This window comes from Dreissena polymorpha, chromosome 14, assembly GCF_020536995.1.
Source record: "Dreissena polymorpha isolate Duluth1 chromosome 14, UMN_Dpol_1.0, whole genome shotgun sequence".
Taxonomy (NCBI): domain Eukaryota; kingdom Metazoa; phylum Mollusca; class Bivalvia; order Myida; family Dreissenidae; genus Dreissena; species Dreissena polymorpha.
In genome coordinates, this window is record NC_068368.1 from 14,353,594 (window position 1) to 14,363,067 (window position 9,474).

At 35.3% G+C, this 9,474-nt stretch overlaps 1 long non-coding RNA gene across 1 annotated transcript; it reads left to right on the forward strand.

The window, feature by feature from the left end:
• Positions 1 to 6,833: 6,833 nt before the first annotated feature.
• Positions 6,834 to 7,730, forward strand: LOC127858260 (uncharacterized). Its single transcript, XR_008038832.1, has 2 exons — positions 6,834 to 7,203; positions 7,350 to 7,730. It is a non-coding gene; the product is annotated as an uncharacterized LOC127858260 (long non-coding RNA).
• Positions 7,731 to 9,474: the final 1,744 nt, after the last annotated feature.

The window sequence follows — 9,474 nt, forward strand, 5'->3', positions numbered from 1 at the left end:
AAAATTTCACAGGGATGACCTTTAAGGCTCCACTGAAAAAGTTGTTCAAAGAAATTTGATTCGTCAAAAAACATGGCCGCAGGAGCTCGTTGAACTTTGCATGTTTATTCGTTTTTGCCTATTTTGTGAAAACTTTCAAAAATCTTCCACATTTTTTGTCCGATCCTTTCCAAATTTGCACAGTGTCTTTATATCAATGAGGACACGAACCCTACAAAAAATGAGCATTATTGGTCCATGAAGTACAGAATTACCTCCCCTTGAATTGAGAAAATGGTGTTTATGCAATAAAGTCCAAATTTTTCATCCAATTCTTTCAAAACTTGTAAGGATTTAGCATGGTTCAAACAAGGGAAACAACTACGGTTTATGCATGTTCTTTTTATTACAGATTTGCCTCCCTTTAATTCATTCAAAATCTCATTTTACAGCAGAGATTCCAAATCTGACCTGTAAATGAGCCCCATATTTACAGGGTTCCCTCTGGGCTTTCAAAAGTTGTCGCCACTTACTTTCGCCAAATTAAAAAAGTTGTCGCCACACTGGGGCAACATTTGGGCGATGAAGATCATGTTATTATAATACCAAAAAAATGAGCATTTACAGTATGTTAAAGGAATTGATTTAATAACAGTAGTATTTATAATAACAACACATTTAAAATTGTTCATTAAATAAAGGCACATTCAATCAGTTGTAACTTTTGTTGATTGACACCTTCTTAGCAGCGTGACTATGTTGCCACAGTATTGGTGCTTCATAAGCTCTATGGTATTCTGAAAATACAAAAAGGGAGATATAATATTAATATTAAACTAATAATAATCAATTAATGTGTAGTATATGAATAATATAAATGTGCTTAACTATGTTTACCTTTCTTAAAACAGTACATTCGGTAGTGAGTGAATTGATAAGTGATGAGGATATAAAGAGTTCACACAGCATAGATTGTGTGTTGGAAATCATATTGAAGGAAATAAAATTCTGATAAACAACTGTTTGTTTGGTTTTTGTTTGTTAGCTGGTGAATGTTAGGGAGGGGAACGTTTGCATTTTGAATGAGTCTCAAAATTAGGAGAATCTAATGTTCACTTTTTAAAAGTCGTTTTACACTCTGAATATGCCATTTTGACGAGTGAAACAGAAATATGTCAATGTTTAACTAGAACCAATACGGGTAAAATGTTTTACAATTTTCTATAATTACACCCGATTTTTCTAAAAACAATCGATACTTACCTTTTTGATTGTCATTGTTGTCAATTTAATGGTCTTGAATCTGCTACGAACACTGTGACAAACACTTCACATTTAAGCGCAAAGTCGGCATGTTTCAATATTGCCTTATCTCTGATGCAATAAAACTGCCGACCAATTAAGATAACTTGCAACAACACTCCAGATAATCGCAATTATCACCATAACATGCCACTTTGCGGTAGTATGCAGTCAGCTCCACGCTCCATTGAAAACAGCTGTATCGCTTACATCATGGAAATCTATAGTATTACGACTGCCGTAAAGCGGCTGGTAAACACAGCGTCTTTTGTCATTTTAAGAAAATATAAATGCAGAAAAATGACGATTTTTTCGGCGTAAGCTGAATAAGCCAGCTTTTCACCCTGACTTGACCTTTGTAAGTGTCCAATAATACTCAAATAAAATTTCCCGCGGCTAGGTACGAATGAATACACTTCATTTATTCCATTGGCTGATTTGAGTTTAACACCAGAACATTGGAAACATATCCGCGTCTTTGTAACACTGTTTTACTGCATGAAACAATTTTATCTCTAATGAAAAGGCCCAATAGATAGAACAGTTTTACAATCAATTTTCGACATAAATACAGTTTGTGCGTTCACCTTTTATTTTCAGAGAATTACCAGCGCAAAAGCGTTTAACTAAAGGCTATGTTGTCATATTTAGTACTTACTTGCATTGCATTTCAACCCGCGAGGTTTCGGGTCAATACGCGGTCATTTTGTGAAAGTCAGAGTTTATATACAGTTCATCACCGGAGTTCGCAAAAGGGGTTGCGATCATTGTGTCTTACTGACAATAACGTAGTGACTGTAATGCATTGCATTCCAATCCGCAAGGTATCAAGGTCAGTTTGCGGTCAGTTGCAGAAATCTTTATATAAACGCCGTCTCGTAAACTTTGTGCACTTGAAGTCTGTTTTGATCAGAAAGATACTAAATAAAGATATTCGGCGATATTATTGTGGTATGTCAATCATCGATTTTTAATATGGTTTCAAAATTTGCATGATAAGGACCAATTTTGATAAAATTAATTAGAAATATTTATCCATTTAGACCAGTTTATTAAGCATGACCACAATAATTCGCTATACTATAATTATGCAATTAAATAAGATTCGAGTATTGCCGGCTGACCTATATGCACTCGTTTATTTTCATGTTTCTTGTGTTTTTCTATTCTGTAAATATAGATATCTGAGTAATAATATCACATAAAGCAAAATAAGCCACGAAATCTGGCGCAACACCCCGTAATTGATTTGCTTATGATGTAGCTAACAACTGCGCAGAAAAAAGGCATCCGCTACTTTTTATCTCATAGAGATAACTTTTGATCGTTCATAAACATCGACCACAATCAACGCCGTATATCTTTTTTAAAGATATTTCTTGTTTAAAATCGCCATTTACGAAATTTTGTCGCCAGATTTTTTATTTTGTCGCAATTGGCGCCAATGGCGATCGACAGCGGGAACCCTGATTTACTGCCAGTGCTAGGTTACCTTTTCCCATTTGATCATTCTTAAGTATTGGTCTTGTAATGCTGCTACTGCTTCTGCTACTGCTACTGCTACTACTACTACTACTACTACTACTACTACTACTACTACTACTACTACTACTACTACTACTACTACTACTACTTCTACTACTTCTACTACTACTACTACTACTACTACTACTACTACTACTACTACTACTACTACTACTACTACTACTACTACTACTACTACTACTACTTCTACTACTACTACTAGTACTACTACTACTAGTACTACTACCACCAGCACCACCACCACCACGTCTACTTTTACTACTTCTACTACTACTGCCACTACTACTACTACTTTTACTACTACTACTACTACTACTACTACTACTACTACTACTACTACTACTACTACTACTACTACTACTACCACTACTACTACTACTACTACTACTACTACTACTACTACTACTTCTACTACTACTACTACTACTACTTCTACTACTACTACTACTACTACTACTACTACTACTACTACTACTACTACACCACAACCACCACCACCACCACCATTCACAGTGACAAAAAACGTATTCACACAATGGCTGCTACTACAACTTATAGCCCATATAGGGGGGCATGCATGTTTTACAAACAGCCCTTGTTTCTATGGGATTTTAACCACAACTGTTCATGTTTATCTCCGACACATATTTTTAGGACACGGTGAGCTTATGTGATCGTGTGATGTCCGGCGTCCGTTGTGCGTGCCTGTGTGTGTCCGTGCGTCCGTCCGTCAACAATTTGTTTGTGAAGACAGTAGCGGTCACAGTTTGCATCCAATCTTGATGAAATTTGGTCAAAATGTTTATCTTGATGATATCCGGTTTGGGATTGTATTTGGGTCATCTGGGGTCAAAAACAAGGTCACTAGGTCAAATAATAGAACAACCTTCTGTAGACAATAGAGGTCACAGTTTTCATCCAATCTTAATGAAATTTGGTCAGAATGTTTATCTTGATGAAATCTGGGTTGGGATTTTATTTGGGTCATCTGGGGTCAAAAACTAGGTCACTAGGTCAAATAATAGAAAAACCTTGTGTAGACATTAGAGATCACAGTTTTCATCCAACCTTTATGAAATTTGGTCAGAATTCTTGATGAAATCTGGGTGGGATTGTATTTGGGTCATCTGGGGTAAAAATCTAGGTCAAATAAACAGAAAAACCTTGTTTTGACAATAGAGGTCACAGTTTTCATCCAATATTTATGAACTGTGGTCAGAATGTTTATCTTGATGAAATCTGGATTGGGATTGTATTTGGGTCATCTAGAGTCAGGAACTAGGTCACTAGGTCAAATCATAGAAAAACATTGTGTAGACAATAGAGGTCATAGTTTTCATCTGATCTTAATGAGTCAGGTGAGCGATTCAGGGCCATCATGGCCCTCTTGTTAATCTATTTGCAATTGTACCTGAGGCTATCTTATAAACAACATTTAAAAGTGTTAATATTTTGTAAGAATTGTCTTGGTTTGTTTTCTTTTGGTATGCATGTTATGATTCCCTGTTTTTGAGTGATTGATAAGGATCCTGAGATGAAGGCATAATTTAGACTTCTGAGAATGAAAAATTTAAGATCCTTCCAGAAAATTTTGAAAAACTCTGTAGTGAAGCCATCTGAGCCTGGGCTTTTCTCATTTTTCATATTTTTTAGTGTAGCAGAGATTTCTTCGATTGTCAGCAAACCTTCTAATGCCTCAGCAAACCTTCTAATGCCTGAGATTCATCATTACTTAGTTTAGTTATTTGATATTGTTCTAGCTCATCAAATATGTCAGAATTACTATTGGTTTCATATGTTACCGTTACTGTATATAAAGTCTTGTAATATTTAGCAGCTTCAGTTAAAATTTCTTTTTGATCATATACATTTTTGCCATCATTGTTTATAATATAAGGTATAGTTTTACTAGATGAATATTGTTTTTCCAAAAAAATATTTTGTTGGTTTTTCACCATCATCTATCCATTTTGCTCTTGATCGTATGAATGATCCCTTTAATTTGGTTTCACGTATATTTGATAGTTCCTGTTGCAGTAAGTTAAGCGCATCAATGTTCATTTCATTAATATTTTTTTCAAGTGTTTCAATTTGATTTAAAAGAAAAAATTCCCTATCCCTCCTCTGTTTGGACTTGTAAGATGAAAAAGATATTGTTTTGCCTCTGATTTCCATTAGAAGAGTTTCTAACAAGAAATATCTTTAAAAAAGATATACGGCGTTGATTGCGGTTGCAGTTAATGAAAGGTAAAGTCTTCAATGAATGAGATCAAAGATAGCGAATGTCTTTTTCTGTGCAGTTCTTAGCTGCAGCAAACGCAGTACGGGATGATACGCGGAGTTTTCGTGGCTTATTTTACATTATTACATATTGCTGGTCATAAACGTATAGATACAAAACAGAAAACCAAAAGAAGAATGGAAGTGAAATTAAAACATATGAGTCAATCGGCCACACGCGAAGTATCCGTACATATTTTAAACTTCGAACAAACCTGTTTTAGTGGTTTGTCTGGCGTTTCTATTTGATTCGATTATTAACAGTATCGAGAATCATTGCGCTCATGCTTAATTCATTAGTCAATATGATGGCATAATTCTTGTTAAATTAATTAAAAATAATATTTATCATGATATTGTTGTAAAACACATTAAGAATCTATTATTGACATACCATATGATATCGATGGATATCTTCATTTAACATCTGTCTGGTCTAAAGAAAATTCCAGTTCACCTAGTTAACGCTATAGCGTCTTTATTATGTAACGATTATTTTCCTGGCCGCGAACTCCGATCAGCACATAGGGTAGAGACGCAGCAATGACCTGTATGTAAACTCTGACATTCACACAAAGTGGCCTTTAAGTGCAAAAGTTCATGCGCTAAAAATCTTCTGAAAATAAAAGGTGGACGCACAAACTGTATTGATGTCGAGATTGAGTGTAAAACTGTTCTATCTATTAAGCCTTTTCATTAGATATAAAATTGTTTCATGCTGAACACGCAGTACAACAGTGTTACAAAGACGCGGACATGTTTCCAATGTTCTGGTCGTATTCTCAAATCAGCCAATGCAGTCAATGAAGTGTATTCATCTGTTCTTGGCCGCGGGAAGTTTTATTTGAATTCTATTGGACGCTTACAAAGGTCAGGCTAAGGTGAAAAGCTGGCGTATACAGCTAACGCCGAAAAATAGTTGATCATTTATAGTAAATTGCAACAAGTTATCATCAATAGTATTTAGCAATTCTATATTATAAACAGGTAGGCAGTACTGTTTTTTAATTTCTCCAATTTTTGATTTAATAATCATTAGATATTCTTCGTCATGCAATAATGAATTGTTGATCTTCCATAGTCCTTTACCATGGGTTACTTCACAGAGATTTAAATCTAAAGATATAACTGAATGGTCAGATTTGTAGCTAGCTTTAATTTCAGATTGTCTTATATACTGCACAATATTGCGAGTGACAAGGAAGAAATCTAGTCTTGCTTGCTGATGAGTATTTGGTTTTCTCCATGTATATTGGGTAACATCACAATTGATTAGTCTAAACGTATCTATCAAGCTTCTATCATTTATAACAGTAGATAAAAATTCTCTTGACTTTTTGTTCTTATCTAGGTTTTTATAATTTGAATAATCTAGTTTAGTATCTTGTACTAGATTAAAATCCCCACATGTTATATAGGTGTCGTTTCTGATTATGTCAATTTTATAAAAAAGCTCAGCATAAAAATCTGGTTTATCATTATTGGGTCCGTATACAGTACATAGAGTAAATCTTTTTGTATCAAATGTTAAATCCAAAAGTAAGTAATTTCCAGTTTGATCTGTTATGGTGGCATGGATGGTTACCGCTGTATTCTTTTTAAACAAAATGCACACCCCTCTAGAGTTCGAAGTACCATGACTGAAATAACAAACCCCATCCCACTGAATAGATACCTGTTTTTCTGTTGATTGGGAGAAGTGACAATCTTGTAAACAATATACATTTGCTTTTTATGTCCCCCACTATAGTAGTGGGGGACATATTGTTTTTGCCCTGTCTGTTGGTCTGTTGGTCTGTCTGTTGGTCTGTTTGGGCCAACTTTAACATTTTGCAATAACTTTTGCTATATTGAAGATAGCAACTTAATATTTGGCATGCATGTGTATCTCATGAAGCTGCACATTTTGAGTGGTGAAAGTTCAAGGTCAAGGTAATCCTTCAGGGTCAGAGGTCAAATATATGTGGCCAAAATCGCTCATTTTATGAATACTTTTGCAATATTGAAGATAGCAACTTGATATTTGGCATGCATGTGTATCTCATGGAGCTGCACATTTTGAGTGGTGAAAGGTCAAGGTCAAGGTCATCCTTCAAGGTCAGAGGTCAAATATATGTGGCCCAAATTGCTTATTTTATAAATACTTTTGCAATATTGAAGATAGCAACTTGATATTTGGCATGCATGTGCATCTCATGGAGCTGCACATTTTGAGTGGTGAAAGGTCAAGGTCATCCTCCAAGGTCAGAGGTCAAATATATGTGGCCCAAATCACTTATTTTATGAATACTTTTGCAATATTGAAGATAGCAACTTGATATTTGGCATGCATGTGTATCTCATGGAGCTGCACATTTTCAGTGGTGAAAGGTCAAGGTCATCCTTCACAAGGTCAAGGTCATCCTTCAAGGTCAAACGTCATATAGGGGGACATTGTGTTTCACAAACACATCTTGTTGGTTTTTCAAATAGTTTAATACATCATTACGTTTTTTATAGTCATTAAGGCCACGGCAGTTGTAAGATAAAATCTTAAAGTCAACCAATTGTATAGATTTTGAAGTTTAAATTATAAGTTTGGTTCAACATACGAAAGAACCCAATTGCCAATAAAATGAAAAGATCACAGCTTGCTTTGATCTTAATGTTTAAAATATGTACATAAAATGCAAAAAGTTTTTTCATTACACAGGTGTCCATATCTGTAATTGAGTGAAACATTTACAACAAGTGAAATAGCATAGCATGCTGTTTTGTACCAAATACTCAGTTTTAAAATATGAATGTCAAACACAAACACACACACACACGAACAGGTTAGCTTTTGAGCATTGCAATAATATGATCCAAAATAGTCTATGTTTATAATAACTACCGTATTTTACCATGTATAGCGCGCTCCCATGTATAACGCGCATGCGATTTTTTAAAGCAAAAATGGAGAAAAAAAAAGAATTCAAGATCAAAAACCTGAAAATTGGGCCGAAAATGGCAGCTATTCTTATATTGCGCAATCATTTAATCTGAGTTTTTCGGGTGCTTAATGTTTTGTTTTAAAGTAGGGAGCGTTTATACGATCAGGAGCTGGGTTGCAAAGCACTATATTTTCGACAATTTTTAAGATTATTCTCTCGAGAACACCGTATATGTCCTTATTGTCGCGCACTGCGCGTGTTTTTTCAAGACCCCTGCGCGTTAAATTCGAACCACTATTACCTATTCCTCACATTTGAACAGTGTAACATTTTCATTACCTGCCGCTCACAACATCGTATGACATAGTCTTCTGCAGACCCGCAACATCGCAATGTCCAATTTTACGCAAATCGTCCGTGGATCCCATTTTATTTTTCATCGACTTAAATATTTCCCCATTAAGAGATGCTCCCGATTTAATCCAGTTTGACCCGGTATTTCGCGCCGTCACTGCGTCTAGTTGATCGGTATTTAAAGTGAGTCAAACAATACACCCGAACGCTCAATTCCATACAGTTGGTGTTATCGGCGTAAAGCCATTAGACAAATATCATTTGTTTGTCTCTATTGAAAGAAACTAAAATGAGTATATCTCTATTGTTGGTTTGTAACCTACGAAGTATACTCGCACGGTAGCATATTAATGCAGAGATCGGAAAATCATTGATAAATGTATTCGTCGTTTCAATGCTTAGGGCCGAGAAATTTCGGCCAATCGGAACTCAACTAACGTATAACACTTGCTCAATTAACCGTTTAACTCCACCTCCGTTCTCTGCAAAAAGGTTCGAAGGCGAAGCTTTGCACGTGCTATTATTTAATTGGACGATTGCCATTGAGGAACAAACACACGATTGGTTCGGCATGTTGATTGCTAGACAAAGGAAGCCAGTTTTGTCGGCGAGAAACTTGTCGCTTTATTGCTTCAGACAGGAAGCGGCTTTCCTTTGATGACGTCAAACTGTCAATTCACATAGAGTGCAAATTTTCGGAATTGCTAACATTAAAATTTGGATTAAATTATCAAAATAAAGCAAAAGCGAAGTTGAGAAATATGATTGAAATAATTAGCGTCAGTTCAAATAAGACGTTTTGCGTTGTAAATCAACGAGTTTTCATGACAACAAAAACTTAAACAAATAATACCGCGACGACGCGGGGATTGATATACCTCGATTTTTTTTTTAATGAACAATCAATAAAGAAGTGTGAAAACACCAACAAAGACATTTTTTCATCTTTTAATTTTTGTCAAAACTGTTACTACCCCGTTCATTCCTACCCTTTCCCGCTTTTTGTTGTTTCGACAACGGCCCTTTCAGTCTATAACATTATAGGGTGTAGTTTTCTGCAATAAAAAAAATGGCGGCAATTGTGAAGATTTACGATTAC